This window comes from Culex pipiens, chromosome 3 (genome assembly GCF_016801865.2).
Source record: "Culex pipiens pallens isolate TS chromosome 3, TS_CPP_V2, whole genome shotgun sequence".
Lineage (NCBI taxonomy): Eukaryota > Metazoa > Arthropoda > Insecta > Diptera > Culicidae > Culex > Culex pipiens.
The window spans coordinates 90459258-90478718 of NC_068939.1; the positions used below are offsets into that span (position 1 = coordinate 90459258).

Sequence of the window (19461 nt, forward strand, 5' to 3'; positions counted from 1 at the left end):
GCTCCGGCTTTCAGCTTCATACGACTCCGACTCCGACTCCGACTCCGGCCTACCAAATCTAGCCGACTCCGACTCCGACTCCGACTCCAGCTTTCCACAACTTGTTGACTCCGGCTCCGACTCCGACTCCGATACCTAATCTGTATTTAAAATATTTTTAAAACATGAATTAATCACATCACTCACATTTCAGTTCACACTTGCGCGAATCCTGTAAACCGGGGTGACATTTATGTTCGGGATGAAAAATACGTTTTTTCGGAATTCTGAGTACGCCATCAAATCGGGCGTCTAATTTTACATAAAAGTCCCTTTGACACCAAATTTCTATCTCATCACCGTTTCAGGCTGCAAATTATTGAAAAACACCTCTTTTTTCGCATGTTCAAAAATGGAAGGGGTCGTACCGCCCCTCCGTCACGAGATATCAAAAAACGGACCTCGGATTCGTGATCAGGGACAAAAGTTACCCCTTAGGACAAAGTTTCACGCAAATCGAAGAGGGGTCGGGGCAACTTTTCCCGATTTCGTGTGAGTTGGTAAAGAATTACCCACATGGTATAGAACCATACTAAGCTTGGTAGATAAGTGTTCGTTGTTCTATGTTAGGGGAAATATGCCCATTTTAATCACTCTAAGCCGGTCGACCAATTCTAATCACTTTTGCCGTTTTCTGCTATTAAATCAACATTTTCAGATGTATCAACAAGATAAAGTTAGTGGAAATACGGATATTTTGCCGGTAAATCTGTTGGTGGTCAGTGATAGCCATAGCGGTGTAAGATCTTCGTGGATGACGAACAGGAAATTGGAATTGCGAAAAATAAAGGCGGATTAACAGCAGCGGGTGAACACCACTAAGTTGCCATCGATTTCAACGTCCTGTGGTTCCAGTCTCGATGTTCCGGATTATTAGCCAGGATGGGTAGAATTCACCAACTCCAGCATCCCTGAAGAATAAACTGAAAAACAGGAAGTTTTTGGCTGTTTTGGTGGTGTACCAGTTTCGTTTCTGGTAGTTCAGCAAATCAAGGCCAGTATTCCCAGAAGATTCAAGATCGATGATGCCGGAGTCGGAGCTTCTCAATTTGGTGAGATCTTTCCTATATAAATATCAAAATTGACTTTCACTAACTCTAACACTCATTCATTTCAATAAAGACAACTACGCCTTTTTACTATATACGCGGTAGGGTGTTCCCTTGGTCGTTCGCTGTGAGTTGTGGATTGCCTGCTTCTCTAATGAAGGTTCGACTGAGGGGGCATGCTTATTAATTTCTCGTCGCTCCATACCCTCAGTGACGTGATGGGAACAAGGGCGTCTATGCAAAGTGTCCCTACACCCGCTACAAATTTCCGGCGCATGGGGAGGGAAGAGGGTAACCATTTTGTTTTGTGCGCCGGTTTTTGTAGCACTAAAATTCGTGCAAAAAAACTTATGCACGTGGGTGTACAGATTACGGAGTAAAAGATGATCGAATTGTTCACCTAGCGCTCACATGTGTTTCGGGACCAAGTTGCCTGCGGGTATGGGGATCATTCATACATCATACATACATTTTCAGATGTATCAACAATGGAAAGTTGCTTGCTCACTTTTATTTGAGCTATTTATTACTTTGGAACAGTCAAAAACACTTTATGAAAGCTGTAATTCATGATCAAAGTGCTGATAGGCCGATAATAGAAATAGGCTGAGAAAGGATATAGTTCCCCTACATGTTTTCAGCGTTATTGAAACAAAAATAAAAAATATCTTCAGATTTAAACGCATTTTCAGCACAGCAATTTTCTAAGTACATTTGAATTTTGTTGTTTGAAAAATTTGAACTATTCATTTTACTACTTTAAATTTACATTAATTTTTTTAGTTTATAAGCTAGCTACACTAATTTTTAATTGTCCTTTTTTAATGCAATATTAAAAGAAAGTTTGCTTCCACGATCGAATTGACATATAAAACCATTTTGCAACTCTTTTGAATTTATTTAAGAAGACGTCCAGTACACACTTTAAACATATAAATCATGAGAAAATTCAGTATTTGAAAAATAAATTAAAATTATATCAATTATATCACCCCGATTTAAGATATTTAAAAAATTATACTTGTTCAACAATATTATTAAAGGATCCACTACACGCAAACATTTTTTGCTTCGATTTTTTACGGAAATTCTCATAACTCTGAATAGAAATCAGTTAGATTCCCACTTATTGTATTAAGTCCCAAAGAAAAGTTATGCAAATAAATTAGACGAGCTTTCTGGTAAAAATATTTACGAGACTGGAAAATCAAGTCTGTCATATAGAAATCGAAAAACCACTTTTTTCAACATTTTTTTTTTTTTTTTTTTTTTTTTTTTTTTTTAATTTATATTTATTCAGTTTTTCTTTTCCATGTACATTCATTCAGTTAAAATATTATTGAGTGTCCAATCACAATCGATGACTTTTCACCTCAATTTTAAATACTAGCAACTTTCATTTATTCATGAAATATTGTAGCTTTCGCTATTCAGTGATTTCAAATGTAGGAGGTCCTACATGTACAAAAGGGAAAAGGGATACCTTAAAACTAACTTATAAACTATATAAAGAGCGGATCAATGCAGCTGAAGACTGCAATGATTTTTGTCGAAATGCATCAATTATCTTATTGGACATAACATCCAAAGTGTCAACTTCGGCTAATTGATGAAGTTCACTGGTGCTGAACCAGGGAGGAAGTTTCAGAATCATTTTCAGAATTTTGTTCTGAATCCTCTGAAGTTTTTTCTTCCTGGTTAAGCAACAGCTTGTCCAGATCGGCACAGCATAAAGCATGGCAGGTCTGAAAATTTGTTTATAAATTAACAGTTTATTTTTGAGACAAAGTCTAGAATTCCTGTTTATAAGTGGATACAAACATTTAATATATTTGTTACATTTAACCTGGATACTTTCAATGTGATCCTTGTAAGTAAGGTTTTTGTCAAAAGCAAGTCCAAGATATTTCACTTGATCCTCCCACTTTAAATTTACCTCATTCATCTTTATAATGTGATGACTTTTTGGTTTAAGAAAATCAGCCCTTGGTTTGTGAGGGAAAATAATAAGTTGAGTTTTTGCAGCATTTGGAGTAATTTTCCATTCTTTCAAATAAGAATTGAAAATATCCAAGCTTTTTTGTAATCTTCTTGTGATGACACGAAGGCTTCTACCTTTGGCGGAGATGCTTGTATCATCAGCAAAAAGTGATTTCTGACATCCTGGGGGCAAATCAGGCAAGTCAGAAGTAAAAATATTGTATAAAATTGGACCCAAAATGCTTCCTTGAGGGACGCCAGCACGTACAGGTAGTTGATCAGATTTGCTGTTCTGATAACATACCTGCAGAGTACGATCCGTCAAATAATTTTGAATAATTTTCACGATATAAATCGGAAAATTAAACCTTTTTAATTTCGCAATCAAACCTTTATGCCAAACACTGTCAAATGCTTTTTCTATGTCTAGAAGAGCAGCGCCAGTAGAATAGCCCTCAGATTTGTTGCTTCGAATTAAATTTGAAACTCTCAACAACTGATGAGTAGTTGAATGCCCAAGGCGAAATCCAAACTGCTCATCAGCGAAAATTGAATTTTCATTAATGTGCGTCATCATTCTATTAAGAATTATTCTTTCGAATAATTTACTAATAGATGAAAGCAAACTAATGGGCCGATAGCTTGAAGCTTCGGCAGGATTTTTGTCCGGTTTCAAAATCGGAACTACTTTGGCATTTTTCCAACTACTGGGAAAATATGCCAAATCAAAACATTTGTTGCAAATTTTGACCAAGCTACTTAAAGTTGCTTCAGGTAATTTTTTAATTAAAATGTAAAAAATGCCATCCTCACCAGGGGCTTTCATATTTTTAAATTTTTTGATAATAGATTTTATTTCATTCAGATCCGTATTGAAAACTTCATCTGATGAAAATTCTTGTTCAACAATATTCTGAAATTCTATTGAAATTTGATCTTCAATAGGACTCAAAACATTTAAGTTGAAATTATGGGCACTCTCAAACTGCTGAGCAAGTTTTTGAGCTTTCTCCCCATTAGTTAATAGAATATTATCACCATCTTTTAAAGAAGGGATTGGTTTTTGAGGTTTCTTAAGAACCTTTGAAAGTTTCCAAAAAGGTTTGGAATAAGGTTTAATTTGTTCGACATCTCTTGCGAACTTTTCATTTCGCAGGAGAGTGAATCTGTGGTCAATAACCTTTTGCAAATCTTTTTGAATTCGCTTCAGTGCAGGATCACGAGAACGTTGATACTGTCTTCGGCGAACATTTTTCAGACGAATCAAAAGCTGAAGATCGTCATCAATAATGGGAGAATCAAATTTGACTTGGACTTTAGGAATAGCAATATTCCTAGCATCCAAAATCGCATTAGTTAAAGATTCCAAGGCTGAATCAATATCAGCTTTGGTTTCTAAAACAAAATCATGATTTAAATTATTCTCAATATGATGCTGATACCTGTCCCAATTAGCTTTGTGATAATTAAACACAGAACTATTGGGTCTGGTAACTGCTTCATGAGAAAGTGAAAAAGTTACTGGAAGATGATCAGAATCAAAATCAGCATGAGTCACTAAAGGACCACAATACTGACTTTGATTTGTCAAAACCAAATCAATTGTTGATGGATTTCTAACAGAAGAAAAGCAAGTTGGCCCATTCGGGTATAAAACCGAATAAAGACCAGAAGTGCAATCTCTGAATAGAATTTTACCATTGGAATTTACTTTTGAATTATTCCAAGATTGGTGTTTGGCATTAAAATCACCGATGATCAAAAATCGAGATCTATGCCGAGTAAGTTTATTCAAATCCCCTTTGAAATAATTTTTATTTTCCCCAGTGCATTGGAAAGGCAAATATGCAGCTGCAATCATAATTTTCCCAAAAGAAGTTTCAAGTTCAATGCCCAAACTTTCAATAACTTTTAACTTAAAGTCACGTAACGTACTATAAGTCATACTACGGTGGATAACTATTGCAACTCCACCGCCATTTCGATTCATTCTGTTATTGGTTATAACTTTATAATCTGGATCACTTTTCAAATAAGTGCCAGTTTTTAAAAATGTTTCGGTTATAACAGCAACATGCACGTTATGAACTCGTAAAAAGTTGAAAAATTCATTTTCTTTCGCTTTTAAAGAGCGAGCATTAAAATTCATAATATTGATGGAATTACTTAGATCCATGATTAAACTTCAGGGTAAGAACAACATCATTCGCAAATTTTAATCCAATCTGGATAGCTTCCATCATGGATGTAGCATTACTCATTGTTTGAATCAAACCAAACAGTGAGTTTTGCAAAAAAGTCATTTTTTCAAACGTAACATCGCCGAGATCAGAAGATCCCAAAGCGTTGCCAGCAGAAAAATTTTTAAATGAAATTTGAGGTACCTGCCCAATTTCAGGAAGATTGGTAGAGGATTTAAAATTCGTGGATGAACCCGAACCCGAAACGACGTTGGCATAAGAAATACCATTAGTGTTACCTAACTTTTCCATGGTAGGGGTATTGTTCGAGTGAGACAGCACGAACGTTTGATTTAAAGATGCAGGTACAACCTGACTTTGAGAAAATTTCGGTTTGGTTTTCGGCTGATGCTTAGCACGAGAATCCAAAACCTTTTTTCTGATGGGGCAATCCCAGAAATTTGATTTGTGATTTCCACCACAATTTGCACATTTAAATTGGGTGACTTCTTTCACGGGACAATTGTCCTTGTCGTGAGAAGAATCCCCGCAAACCATGCATTTTGGAATCATGGCGCAATGATCAGTACCGTGACCGAATGCCTGGCAACGCCGGCACTGGGTCAGATTCTGGCCATTACCGCCATGTTTCTTAAAATGCTCCCACTTTACCCGTACATGGAACAAAAACTGAACCTTGTCCAAAAGTTTCAAATTGTTGATTTCATTTCTGTTGAAATGAATCAGATAAAATTGTGAAGTCAAACCAAAGCGAGAAATATTCCCGTTTGATTTTTTCTTCATTGGTATTACTTGGGATGGGGCAAAGCCAAGCAACACCTTAAGTTCGTTTTTGATCTCATCCACCGACAAGTCGTTGGAGAGACCTTTCAGGACCGCTTTGAATGGACGAGCATTCTTGGTCTCATACGTGTAGAAATTGTGTTTGTGGTTTTTCAAATAACCAACAAAAGTTTGGTGATCTTGTAAAGATTCCGTCAACAAGCGACATTCTCCTCTTCGACCAAGCTGGAACGAAACCTTCAAATTGCAAGTTTCCTTGCAATTTTTCAGTTGCGTTCGAAAGCTGGCCAAATCGGAGACGGAAGTCACTACAATTGGCGGAGCCTTTACTCGTTTCTCGACGGCAGAAGGCTCAGTACGAGGAGAAGGATCCTTGTCAACAGTTTCGGATAAAACACCGAAACTATTTGCCAATGGAATTGGAGGATTGACCTCACTTTCAGAATCAGAATCAGACCTCGGATGAGGCTGTTTTCTTTTTCTGTTTCCGTTAGCCGATTTAGCGTTCAAACGCTTCACCGACGTAACGACCAAATCTTCAGAAGATTTGCGTTTACCTTTGTTTTGACGCATTTTGCAAGCAAAGTTCTCTTAAAAAGATGGCTTCGTTTGTAAAATACAACAAAATTTCAGGTGGGGTTAGTCTTGAAAAGACTGTTTAGAATTTTGGAAAGTAACTCAGGTAGTCTTTAAAAAGACTGTGAATTTTGTTTGAAATAACTCTGAGCTTAGGTAGTAAAAAATACCGCAGCTCTAGTGTCCGTTCACCACGAAGGTTCGCAAGACACTGATCAACATTTTTTAAAACTGCTGTAACTTCACAAGGATTAGACTTAGGACAAAGGTCAATACAGATACTTTTATGTAAAATTTTCTGATACTTTTATGTAAAATTTTCGGAAGAATCGATTCCCGCATTCGATTTTTGAAAATTTTGACGTTTAGAGCACTTTTCAAAAAAATGTTTTCAGTAAATGATTTTTGTATTTTTTTAGATGATTGCTCCATCCTGCATTTTTCATGAGTCTTTTTGTAACAATTTAGGCTATTTTCACAAAAAATTTGAACGAAAAAAAATCGTGGGCTTGTCCTCAAATTTGACTTTAAAGTTTTTATCGTGTTGTTTTCTTTCAGTGTATTTTTTTCGGAATGCCCGTCAAATTTCCTACAAGTTTGTCTTTGACCACTTTTTGATACGATGCAACGGTTTGAGTTACAGACAAATTTACATAAATACAAGCAAAAAGATACAGTAAAGAATTATTTTAATATGTTTTAATTTTTCGACTACACAATTGTTTACTTTTTTAAGAGTTATGACACTATAGTATAGTGTATACAAAAAAATATTTATTTATTCACCGCCTCCATCTAAAATGCTCAGGCTGTATCTTAACACTAACTAATTCTAATTTTAAACACAGATTTGGTCACAGCATAATCGAAACAAGTACAGACTTCGTTGAATTTACGGAGACAAACATCGAGCGGGTTATAATAACCGTAGTCAAACAGATGCCTCGGAATCCACAATAAAGGACGTTCACTTCTGAGTCCTTGGCGCGCCGGTTCGTTGAAGCGTACGTTGCCGCGGATGCTGTCACAGTCGATGTTGCCTCGTAGCAGGTCGAACACGAAGAGGCGCTGCATCAGGATCCTACGCTGGGCGAGAGATTGCAACCTAAACAGCAAGCAGCGTTCCTCGTACGGTGGCAGGATTTGCGGGTTGGTCCATGGTAGCTTGCGTAAAGCAAACCTCACAAAGGCACGCTGTACTCGTTCAAGCCGTGCAGAGTGCGTTACGTGATAAGGCGCCCAGACTATCGCAGCATACTCCAGCACACTCCTGACCAGCGAGACGTACAACACCTTCAGAGCGAACGGGTCGTCAAAGTGGGCGGTGTTGTGCATCAGAAAACCCAGCATGGCAAATGCCTTTGCAGTTGTCAGCGCAATGTGTTCATTGAACCTCATTTTACGATCTACCGTCACGCCTAGATCCTTGATCGATGTGACACGATCTAGAGCACGCCGCTCCACTGTGTACTCGAAGCGCAAGGGATCCCTAGAACGGCTGAACGAGACGACCTTGCACTTCTTCGCGTGCACCTTCATGCCATTCAAATCGCACCAGTTGAGAAGAGAGTTGATGTCCGACTGCAGCGCACAGCAATCGGCGTTGTTCTTTACTTTGCGGAACATCTTCAAGTCGTCAGCGTACATCAGCGTACTGGAGCTGGTAAATGCGCAGATTTCGTTCACAAACAGAATAAAAATAAGAGGACCTAGGTGACTGCCTTGTGGGACGCCGGAAGGGATTTCAAATATGCCGGAATGAGCGACTCGAAGGTTGACAAAGGCCTTCCGATTCGTCAGGTACGAACGAAGCCATTCAGTAATCCAGTCGGGGAGACCAAGCTTGCGGAGCTTCCGAATGGTAAGTGCATGAGGTACCTTATCGAACGCCTTCTCAAAGTCGATGTAGATAGCGTCTACTTGTTCGCCGGCCTCGAGGGCGTTTACTGTTTGGTGCACAAAAGCAAGGAGGTTAGTTGTTGTCGATCGTTTTCGCATGAATCCATGCTGGTCACCCGAAATGATTGGACTTACTACCGCATACAGTCTTTCGTACACAACCTTCTCCAGCACTTTGGCAAGGCAGTTAAGAATCGATATCGGACGATAGTTCTCGACTTTCTTGGTGCTTCCTGACTTGTGAATCGGAGTGATCGACGCAACCTTCCACATCGCAGGGAAAACACCCTGCCGGAGCGACTCGTTGAAGAGCCTCTTTACTGGAACGGCGAGCGAGCTAGCACAGGATTTGACGAGTGAAGGTGGAATTCCATCCGGACCAGGTCCTTTAGCAGCATCCACATCAGAGAGCGCTTTTAGTACATCGTCGTCGTTGAGAATTGGGAGGGGCAACGGCAGATTGTGACTGGGCACATTGTCAAATTCCTGTTCGCGAGGTGGAATCTCGTCGGAGCTGTGCACTGACTTGAAAAAGTCCGCGAAGAAGTTGGCTGAGTCTGCTGGAGATTTGGAGCTCACATCGCGGTAGGAAACGTCCGTTGGAGTTCGATTGACGTTTTTTCTGCTGTTCACGTAACTCCAGAACTTCGATGGATCGCGCTTTAGACTGCTCTGAGTGTTATTGATGTAAGACCGGAAGCTTTCTTGATTTTTAGCGTTGTACTCGTCCTCGATGTTTTGCACCATTACCTTGTCCCATGCTGTCCTTGACTCCATGTAACGCGACGTCGCCTTACGTAAACGATTCCTTAAGGTTCGTAGCTCATCGTTCCACCACGGCAGCTTGTATCGGTGACTCATTCGTCGGATTTTCTTCGGCACAACCTCGTGTAGGATGGTGTTAAGCTCCCCGTAGAAGTTTGCAGTGGCTTCATCAACTGAGGAAGAGCCAAGACAAGTTTCCCAGTCGACGGTGGAAATTCTCGCGTTCAAGTGATCATAGTCACACTGGGTGAAATCGAAAACTTCATCTGCATCGTCCTGAACGTCGGTGCCGCCTAGATCGTAATCCAGTTTGACAAAGATAGGCTTATGGTGAGGGTCAGGTTTTAAAAGAGGACATGCTGGATCGAAAAGTTCGGCAGCAGTGGTGTCGCTCACAAATGCCAAATCAAGTAGATTTCCATGTGTGCTAGCCAAATTGTTGATTTGAAGAAGCCCACTCGAAAGCATCGATTCCATCAGCAAAACTTCCTGGTCTGCCGAAGCGTTGATAGGGAGAAAGCTCTGCGTATCGTCATCGAAGAACCATGTTAGCGCTGGAAGGTTGTAATCACCGACGACAAGGACCAAATCTCGCAATCCGGCCATGCTGAGAATTTGTTGAACAGCTCCCGAATGAAGAGAGTAAACACCAACGTCGCTTGCCGGTCGAATGTAGATACAGCAGACGAAGAGTGTCTGATGCGGCAGTGTGATGCGAACAACGATTTGTTCCAGGCTCTCACAGCTCACGAGTTCAACTTCCTTGCAGTGCCGACCTGCTTTGACCGCTACTAAAACTCCACCGCCGCGTTGGAAAGATGACGTTTCTGCGCTTCGGTCGCACCGAAAAATGTCATAGCCACCAGCAAATTCGCAGTCTTTGATCCCGGGTATCAGCCACGTCTCGGTAAAGATGACAACGTCGTATTCACAGGAGCCAAGGGCTAGTAGGACGGTGTTCGTTTTAGTCCTTAAGCCTCGCACGTTCTGATAGTACACGTTCAGAAATCCACGCTCAGGCGCTGCCGAAGTATGATCAGGAGAAGCCACGACAGCTGATATACTGGATGTCGCGGGACGGCTCGGTGCAGCAGGCGATGTTATAAGAATTGGCGGCGGTGATGTTGCGCTGAAAACTGAACGAGTATCAGAGCTGATACTACGTGTGCTGATTTGGTACTTGCCAACAACATTGACAAGAGAGGATTCACAGATTATCATTCAGTGATCTCAGTAAAATAACACAATAAGAGCTTTCCAATTACAATAAAAATGCTTCGAAAACATATCTTGAACCAAAAAATAAATTAAATAAAAAATGTGAACGCAGTGCACGCGATTCAATAAATAAATTTAAAAAAAAAATAGGAATAACCTAAATTCTAACAAATATTGAACATAAATTATATTAAATATTTTGACAACTCCGACTCCAGCTCCGACTTCGGGTCAATCAGAAATTTACGACTCCGGCTCCGACTCCGACTCCAGCTCATACAATTTAGCCGACTCCGACTCCGATTCCGACTCCAACTAATCGAGTTTTGACGACTCCGACTCCGACTCCGACTCCAGGTCCCCAAAAAGACCCGACTCCACCGACTCCGGCTCCGACTCCGACTCCGACTCCACAGCCCTGGTTGAGTTAAACAAAATATGAATGACTATTATCAAAAAAAATGCGCAAACAAGGATGTTTTGAATTGGGGATGAAAAATATTTTTTATAAATGATTGAATTGATGGGGTTTAAACAAGAAACAAACAAGAACAATACCAGTACTGAGTTTATAATTTTTTTTTTTTGAAAAACACGTGAAGCGATTATGATCAAATATAAACATAATAATGAAGCAGTGATGAAACACGTTAAAACAATTAAGGAGCTGTTGGGTTGCAATTTTGCGAATATACTTAATTGAGCTAAAATAGGTTAACAGGGAAAAACAATGACGCAATTTTTAACTACAAATAAAAACAAATCAAACGGACTGAACAATAACGAAATTTCAACGACAAGCAAATGAAGATGGTGTGATTATTAAATGTTTCAAAACAACATGTATGCAACTAAGAGTGTGTGTGAGAATAATTGGACAAGGGAGGTGCACCCCAGAATGAATGTTGAATGTAAATATGAGTTTTATAATTTACTTAACAAAGTATTAAGAATTTATTTTCAGAATGTTATATGCTTATACGAAGGATTTACAGGAAACCAATGGAAGACGACCAAGTAGACAACAAATTTCAACAAGGACGAATATGGAATTCAGCTCAAGGAAGGGTAAAATTTGTGAGTATATCGTGGGGAATCTAAAAAGATCGAAAAGGACGGTAAAAGTTCCGATCTAGGGATACATATGATAAAGCAACGCCAAAGGGATTAAAAAGTAGACAATTGTACTCTATGGGGAGAGTTTTATTTCAAATATAGCTTCAAAACAGTTGTAATCCATGGGGGGATTCAATATGTTAAAAACATTTCAAAACATTTGCACTTTACGGGGATAGTCAAATGAAAATTAAAGGGAATGGATAAATAACGCTTCAAGGGAAAATCAAGGGATAAAATAATGCTTCAAGGGGAAAACACCTTTAAACTGATAAAATTCAGAGGAAAAAAAATCAGAACGATATCATAAGAATGATAATTGAACCAACTAATTATCTTGCAAATTCAGCATTTTATTGCGAATTGCTCAAATAAACAAATTTATTGAATGGGTTTGACAAATTTTAAAACACAAAGTGACAGACAAGTTTCATAAAAAGTTAACAGAAAGGATATTCTAACATGCGCAGTATTGCAATGACAAGATGATAGGATGTATAGATCAATGAAAAACTTTATAGAGTAATTTTTTTTTATTCAAGTATAAAAACAATAGTCAATTAGAACTGAATTTTTTTCAGTATCAGTATATCAAGAAGATGTATAAAATTGTATAAGTAAATTTGAATTCAATTTTGCACATAAATTGAATGATAGATTCCTGAAAATTATAAAATATTGTTCATGCGAAGAAAACAAGTAAGAAATTTGTGTGGGAGAAACAAAACTAAAAAACTGAAGCAAAATATGGCAGAGACGGGAGACGAAACACAAGGATGATCGACGCGTTCGTATGCTGAGAAGTTCTACGCGTTCGTATGCAGAAGTTTGTGATGGCAAGATGGTGAGTGGCAAAGTCATGCGGGAGGTTGGACAGGTAACGGTGTTGATGTTGTTGTAAAAGGTCATATCAATGAGGATCAAGTCGAATTAAAACGCAAGTTTAGTAACGAGACATTCACGTAAAACAAATTACTAAATCGAAATGTGGAATTAAGCGAAGTAAAGATGATTGAAATGCGAAACATCAATTATGGAACAAAAATGCAAGTTGAGATCATACTGCACATCTGAAACTATTGAAAAGGAGAAGATCATGATAAACAAATGATAACATCATCCGATGTCATTAATTTACAAAAGCCAAAGTTGTAAATTACACGAAAAGACAATTTTGGACAAACAACATTTCCTAAACATTGGAAAAAAGAATTACATCAACCGATGTCAATAATTTGAGATTGTCAAAGACACAAAGCAACGGGAAAAGTCAATTTTGGACAAAAATACTGGATTTACGAACAATTCACAATACTCAGCAAGTGAAAAGTCAATGCACTCTCAAAATTGACCACAGTCAACTCACAGTTGAGTTATGAAGCATAATTCATGATGGAAACGACAATTGCACTAATCGGCGAAATTCAACACCTTAGCCTCGAAAACTGACCAATTGACCAAGTCACTGCGGAATGAATAGCCTCACGATAAAGACGATTTTTGATGGAAGACGACGACAATAACATCCAGCCGATCAACAACGTTCTACAGCAACAACAAATTTAGCTTACAGTGGGAAAAATGCAATGATTTTTTTTAGGAGAGATAAAGAAAATTAATTTCAAATGCAAGTTTATTGAAATCAGTTTCAACGAAAATAATTTTACAAGAGAAGTTCAAAACAGTAATTCAAGTAATTTAACAGGACAGAAGATCAAAAGAGTAATGAAAATAATTTTACAGTAGAAAAATCAAAAGAGCAATTATAATTATAAAGCAATTTACAAGAAAGCACAAGAAGAACAAATTGTAAACCGCACGATCACTACACCCGACAATATTCTTTCCATAGTTGATCATTTCTTTCAGACGATCATCTAGCTGATAAGTGTGGGGGAGATTAACCGAACCAATTTTTTTTAAATCAGTTTTTTATAGCCAGCCATTTATATTTTTTTTTTGATTTTTTGCAAAGTATTTTTTTCACAAATCAAATTATTAATTTTGGGAATATACTTCCAACCTACAAATAACTTTCGATAGATGTTCTTAATGCTTTTCAAGAATACAAACATCTAGCTGGTAAGTGTGGGGGAATGCAGCGACCTCAAATTTAAATCATTAAATTTGTCAATTTTTCGATCCTCACCACAGTTCTGACCATGCGCGCTTACGCAAGCATAAATAATTTTACCCGTCGACTCGCGTTGCGCGACAAATAATTAAGCTTATGTACAGGTGTGGATCATGAGTCATCCTCACTTGAAAAGCCCTTTATTAAATTTCGCCAATTGTTAGGCAATCAAAAAAATGGTTAAGCTTTCAATTATGAATGTGCGATGTTATTACACAGGGGAAATTGAGGGTGTGGCTTAACCAAATTCATTGGCATGTTTGTTCAATGGAGAATTCGACCTTCTCATTATTGACCAACATTTTTGAGAATGTTTTAGGAACATAATTTTGATATTCCAATAACATAATTTAAAGTTTCACGACAATGCATTGCATTCCTGCTCGCTCCCAATGTAAGCATCAACAGCGTGACCAGAAAAAACAGTTTGTAGCTGATTGATCCTGTTGAAAAATAAATAAATACAAGAAACCTAACTAAACAACTCCTTTAAAAAAATAAATTAGAATGTGATGGAATGACAACTTTATTGATTGATCTTCATAATCTTAGTGGATTAACTCAACTGATCGATTTAAAAATAAATGTATTATAGCGATCACAGCTATTCAATCGAAAAAAAAATAAGTGAATAAAAACATGCAAATGTTGCAGATCAAATCTTCATCTTTATATATTTGAACGATTTTGGGAGGCTTTCAGTTAAAAGAACCTAAATTTCAACAAAAAACTTAAGCGTAAAAAAATGGTTTTCGGTGAATTTTAACTATTTTAAACTGAGCAAAACATAATTTATAATGAAATGTTATTTTGAATGGTTTAATTTGACTCTACTATTATTTTCGAAGAAATGTTTTGCTTCTGATAATTGAAATATAATTTTTGTAACTATTGATAAATAATTTACTGAACAATTCATCGAAGCAAAAATAATTTTAGATTTTTGACTGTAATTGATTTTAAAGTTACCTGAAATGTCATAGTATATATTTGATTTGATTGAATATATTAAAATTGTTTGCAAAAGCTTCCACAAGATTCGTTTTGAAAAAAATGTTTTTCATATTTTTATTCTCATTATTTTTGGAATATATTCCAAATTGTTTGCTATATTTATATTTAATTATGATTTTATTTTTCTCATTATTTTTAGAATATTTTAGAAGACTTATCATTGCGGTACAGAGTTTTGATTTTAATAAATTTGTATCATAAAAAAGATTAAATATCAGGCTAAATAATTATTATTCATCAAACACTGAAGCAATTAAAAAAATGGAATAAAATACTAAACACCATACATCTTTTTTTTAACAATCAATATTTTTTTATGTTTTTTAAGACAATTGTTTTTGTTTTCTTTTCTAATTATCATAATTTCATTCATAACCTGATTTAAAAATACATAATTTGGTTGTATTATTTTTTACTACATTTCCCTACAAATTCATTTGAAAGTCCATTGCCATTGTTGGTTACTGTTATTATGTCAAAACAAAACTCTTGTTTCCTAAAGTCTTCTTATCTGTACACGCGAAGTATCAAGATACATTTTTTGTAAAGACTACTTCGAACAGCTATGAAGATTTGTATGGACAGATTTATGATGCAAAATGGCCCCTTTGATGAACGAGAATCATTGACAAAGTTTCAGCCACATAAAAGTAAAAATTAACGTTGTTTGTTAACATGTAACAACAAACCGGAAAATGTTTAATTATATTCGATAAGATTGTCGTTAAATATTAATTGAATGTTGTTCAAAATATTATCTGCTCACCTATTTTAAATAAAAATACAGGAATACAAGCATTAGAATGAATCAAATACTGGTTTCCAAAAACTTGACTATAATTGTTTTTTTTTTGCATTCAATTATTTTGTGTTGCCTTAGCTGGTATTATCCATAAATTAATTCATGGTTCTTTCAAAGCACAAGAAAATATTGCCTTTTTATAATCTGGTATACGCATTAGACTCCTTTAAAATAAAGCCCAAAAAATAATAATATTTAATAATAATCATTTAAATCAGGAAATTTAGACATCAAATTTATAGCAGAGATTGAATATTTTTTGCTGGAGTACTTTTCTTACTTGCGAAAGTGAGGAGAGGTTAAAAAAATTACAAATATAATCTTTTACATACGTTTTTTTGTAAAGACTTTGTTAAGTTTAATCTGCAAATGTATTAGAGAAATCGATAAATAACTCAATAACCCCAATAAATCCATTTCTGAGTTTATTTTTATCGGTTAGTGCGTTCATCTCAGGATTTCATGGGAATTTGCCTTAACTGGAAAATTCCGAATCCTGGGAGGTTTTTATTTTTTGTCCAGGTTTTCCCGAAATTGAAAAAAATATTTCGGACTGAAAATTTTGATTTGGTTGTTTAAACAGTGGAAACGCTGAATACTTGGTAAGGATTTTGTCAGCATTAAATTTTTTGTTAGGCATATTAATTTGGATTACTGATTTTTTTAAATTTTAGTGTTCTGACCTGAAAATTCATTTGTTTGAAATGTTTTCTCTGTAATTTTATATATTTTAAAAGGTGGGTATTTTATTTTTGATTTCGGTTAAAACAGAAACCGAACAACAAAATAAGTTCATCGATTTCCAAATTTATTGCTGGAAAATCTATTGTCCCTAATCAGACTTTAATCCTGATTTGCTTCAGTTGGCGATAGTGACTTATATGGAAATAAAAGAAAATTAAAAAAATATTCTTAATTTTAAACTTATTTTAAATTTAACATTGACATCCAATGTTCATAAATTTGTGTTTTATTTTTAAGCTTTTACATAAATATTAATATTAAATAAGAAAAGAAATTTAACATGCAAAACTTATTTAGTATGAATCGCATTGGATAAAGAATTGTTGTTGATTTTGAATAAACATTCAATAAATAATAATAACAATTAATTTCCAAAAATCATTTGATGCTTTTAAATTATATTAAAATTATAATTTCTGAAATATCTGCTCTCCTTGTTCAAATTGCAGTTTGGACAGATTTGAATACATAAAAAATGTAGTGATAAATGTTTTTTTATTATTATTTTAAAAATATCTCGGGATCCGGTAAATTTCCAGGATTCTACAAATACTTTTCCGTTTCTAAAGAAATTCAAATCCAGGGAAAATGAACACCCTATTATAGACTTTTCGCGCGGGCGGTATGAAATACTTCTATAGCATTTTTTCAACTAAATACTATATAAAATAATGAAAATAATCAACGAGAATCAAGCTCCAGGAAGATAAGGTGAATATTCACAAGATCCTCAATCTTAGAAATTGGCAACCAAATCCGCTAAGTACTGCGAGGAGACCTCAGATGTGTCATTCAGTCTATTGAATATCTGTGATCGATGAAATATAAGTATGTTTAAAGCATGATAAAAATATCGGATGAGATATATATAAATATAAATTTGCAATAAGATTATGAAGATCAATCAATTATGTTTTTTCCATAACATCTTAATTTAATTATTGTTGTATTAGAAAAAACTTCTTTAGATGTTCAGTTTCGAAAAAGTTTTTTTCTCGGACAAAACAAATCGTCAAAACATAGATATTCTGAAAACTAATGATTACAAAACAACTGGGCAGGTTTAAAATGCATTATAAACACTTTTTCCATTCAAATGTTGAGGGACATAAACTTAAAAAAATATGTGCAACGGCTTTATTTATTTTTCAACAGGATCAATCAGCTACAAACTGTTTTTTCTGGTCACGCTGTTGATGCTTACATTGGGAGCGAGCAGGATGCACTGATCGCAAACTGTTCGAAATAATCCCAAAATACCTATGTTTAATTCTTCTGTCCATAAAACACAGATAATTATCATTATGCAAAGTGTAGTACGCGAATCGCTTCTAAAAGGAACTAAATGACCTAAAATATGATGAGAGGGCTAATGGGGTAAAATGGGCTTTTTTAAACAATATCAAGATTTAATTTACTTGAACATCTTACACATTACCAAGTAATTCATTTATCACCATATTTTGCAAATTGTTTCGAAAAACAATTCAAATTACATGAGATATTTTTAAAAGGGGAAATGGGGCAAAATAGGAAGTTTCAAATAATTCCAAAATTATATCTTTCAATTCTCATGGCCATTTTATACAAATACCAGTGATTAGTTTATTAAAATTGTATGCAAAAGACTTATAAACAAATTAAATTAGGAAAAATAGGGAAAATGGCCCATGGGGTTAAACGGGTTATTATAAGTAACCTTAAATTTGCATTATATGATTCTTGTGCCGATTTTGCACGCATAGCAGAAATAAGTTTACGAAATTCCTACGCTAAATGCTGTAAAAAGGAGTAAAATTAGCTAAAATCGTCAAAAAGGGCCCGTAGGGCAAAATGGGTCACACCAAATGGTTCCAAAATATCACCATTCGATTCCCCTGCTAATTTTACATCAAAATAAGTATAAAGATATCCTATAAATGTTAATATGGTTAACTAGTAGAGTGAAAATCCAGAAAATTCCAATTATTAGGACAAATGGGGCAAAATGGACCCTTTCCCGTCATTTCCGGTGGGTTTGCTATGCGCCAATCGATTCCTGAGATTTTTTTACATAAGAAAAACTATTTTTCAGAAGAAAAAAACAGCGGCTTCAATTTAATGGGATTAGAGGTGGGTTTCCGCCCACTGTGCAATGGTTCGAACCCATGACTTCCGATTTTGAGGTGTACTCACTACACCATACGGAAAGTCATGAAGAATTGCAGAGGTCTGCATAATTTAATTCATGAGGTTCATCGATGCTTCTCATCGAAAAGGACCACTTTTAGTAGAATAAAATTTAGTAGAGTTTTCGGGGACTGACTATAAAAACCCCAAAATTCTTAAGGAGGGCAGTTAGTTCCAATGAGTTCCAGTCAGTTCCAGCCAGTTCAAGCCCAGTCCAGTTCCAGATCCTGAAGAAGCCCCAGACCAGCCGAACCCGCCAGCAGCCACCAGTAGCAGAGGCCCTAGTCCAGCCGGACTTAGCGGTGGAGGCCGCAGTCCGCCGGGACTTAGCCGCTGTGAAGAGTCCGCCGGGACTTAGCCGCTGTGAAGAGTCCGCCGGGACTTAGCCGCCGTGAAGAGTCCACCCGGGACTTAGGAGTTCGGGTCTGGCATGGCTCGGCGAAGAGGTCTGGAGGACAAGTCTGGCTTCAACGTAGAGAATTGGCTCGACGAAGGTCTCAATGAAATTAGCAACAAAAAGTTGAGTGATGTGATCGTGCGCGTAAAAGTTGAAAGTGTTACCGCAAAAATGTAATCTTCAAAAAGTGTAATATACAGATAAGTGAAGTTTACTAATCTGTTTTGACTCTACAAGTAAATATCACAAAAAATCCTGAAATTGTAAACCGCTCGGGCCGTTCACATTTGTGCGATTTATGGTAATTTTATTTCTAAGTCAGTATACCGAACGAATAACAAATTTTGTTATTAGGAGGATTTTTGAAATGTATAACATTTCCTCTTATCAGCGTGTTATTAAACATTTTCAATATAATATCACCTCAATACCAAATTTTGTTATTTTATCAGAAACTGATATTATTTTTTCTTCTTGAAGTTGAACTTCAGGATAAAATAATAACATTTTTTGTTATTTTAACAGGATTTGTTATTGAAATATTATTAATTTTGTTATTACCGTCTGCCCGGGTT

At 36.2% G+C, this 19461-nt stretch overlaps 1 protein-coding gene across 1 annotated transcript in view; it reads right to left on the reverse strand.

The window, feature by feature from the left end:
- LOC120422275 (mucin-19) overlaps nucleotides 1–19461 on the reverse strand; it is a 476122-nt gene that overhangs the window by 406327 nt on the left and 50334 nt on the right. The gene's annotated exons all lie outside the window — the stretch shown is intronic.